At 39.0% G+C, this 1,725-nt stretch overlaps 1 non-coding gene across 1 annotated transcript; it reads left to right on the forward strand.

Moving 5' to 3' along the window:
- The first annotated feature begins 727 nt into the window (after window positions 1-727).
- LOC128286202 (small nucleolar RNA R71) lies at window positions 728-834 on the forward strand. The gene has a single exon (XR_008276747.1). It is a non-coding gene; the product is annotated as a small nucleolar RNA R71 (small nucleolar RNA).
- Window positions 835-1,725: the final 891 nt, after the last annotated feature.

Below are 1,725 nucleotides of genomic sequence, written 5' to 3' on the forward strand. Positions count from 1 at the left end.
TGAGTTGCTCCATTGGGTTAGATTCAGTGTTGCTTGGCAGGCTACCTTATGGTCATTCAGAAATCAACTTGGTGAGCTGTCCAATCTGAGTTTCGAGCCCCTAGATTGATGCTTGTTATTTTTTGAGTGCTGTCTCGGTATTCTGAAAACGAGTTTCTGTCACTGAGATGAATTTTGTTAGCATCTCCTCAAGGTTTGATTTTTTCCCTTGTTGGTAGGGTGGTTGTTGGAAGCCTGGAGGTGGTGGTCTCTGATTCCCTAGCCTCCCCATGAAAAATTTGGGTGGTTCCTCCAACCTGCATTGTAAGTATTGCTATAAGGATTGTTTTGAGATCGAGGAGTGTTACCCATGTAATTTAACTGTTCGTTCTCCATGTTGTGGCCATAAGGTGGGTATTCTGAACTGTTTGATCTACCTCCACTTGCTTCGCATTGCATTACTGGGTGAATCTATGAAGAACTAAGGAAACCATCAATTTTCTTATTCAAGAGTTCTACCTGATTAGAGAGCATGGTGACCGTATCGACGTTATAAACACCGGCTGTTTTCGTTGGCTTTGTTCTCATGACTTGCGATTGATAGTTATTCAGTGACATCTCCTCTATAAATTCATAGGCATCTTCAGGTGTCTTATTATTGATGGTTTCGCCAGCAGCTGCATCAACCATTTGTCGAGTCGAAGGATTCAGGCTATTATGAAAGGTTTGAACCTGTAGCCAGAGTGGTAACCCATGGTGAGGGCATCTTCTCAAGAGGTCTTTGTATCTCTCCCATGCATCGTAGAGTGTTTCTAAATCCATCTGCACAAAGGAAGAGATATCATTACATAATTTAGTCGTTTCAGCTGGAGAAAAATATTTTAATAAAAACTTTTCAGTCATTTGTTCCCAAGTAGTGATTGACCCCCGTGGCAACGAGTTCAACCACTGTTTAGCTCTATTTCTCAATGAAAAAGGGAACAACCAAAGGAGAATGGTGTCATCAGAAACACCATTAATTTTAATGTCACACATAGTTCCAAAAAGTTTGCCAAGTGAGCGTTGGGATCCTCGTCCTGCAAACCATCAAACTGAACAAACTGTTGTATCATTTGAATTGTATTAGGTTTCAGTTCAAAAGTATTTTCGGCTACAGTAGGTCTAACTATGCTCGATTCAGTTCCTGCTAAAGAAGGTTTCGCATAATCATACATAGTGCACAGAACAGGATTCTGATTAACAGCAATCGCAAGAGGTAGCGAATTTTCTTGGTTTTTAGCCATGTCATCAGTTATGGTTGAAGTATCGTCCTCTTGCTCTTCCTCTGTGTATCGTAAGCTTTGCCTTATTTCTCTTCAGTTTCTGCAAACTGTACGATCGATCTTGCTTTCAAAAAGTAGTGGTCCTAACGGGTTTCTTCTTGTCAAAAACTAGAAAAATCTGTCAGAAGGAAATAAGAGAAAAATTAGAAAAGAAAAGAAAATACAAACTTAAATTGCGAATAAAATAAATGGCTAAAGTAATAAAAATAGAGTTTTCCTAATATCCTAGTTCCCCAGTAACTGCGCCAAAAACTTGATGCGTGATATTCATAACAGGTTTTAAAGATTTATAAATGAAACGTTCTTGAGACTAACTGATTATCATGATTAAGGCAAGTGTACCTATCGAACAGTAGTTTAGTTCAACAAGACCGGATTGTCAAACCCAAAGGAACTACGAGTACTAGTATTTACTTCCTTTTTA

The sequence above is a fragment of the Gossypium arboreum genome, chromosome 12 (genome assembly GCF_025698485.1).
Source record: "Gossypium arboreum isolate Shixiya-1 chromosome 12, ASM2569848v2, whole genome shotgun sequence".
In the NCBI taxonomy this organism is placed as follows: Eukaryota; Viridiplantae; Streptophyta; class Magnoliopsida; order Malvales; family Malvaceae; genus Gossypium; species Gossypium arboreum.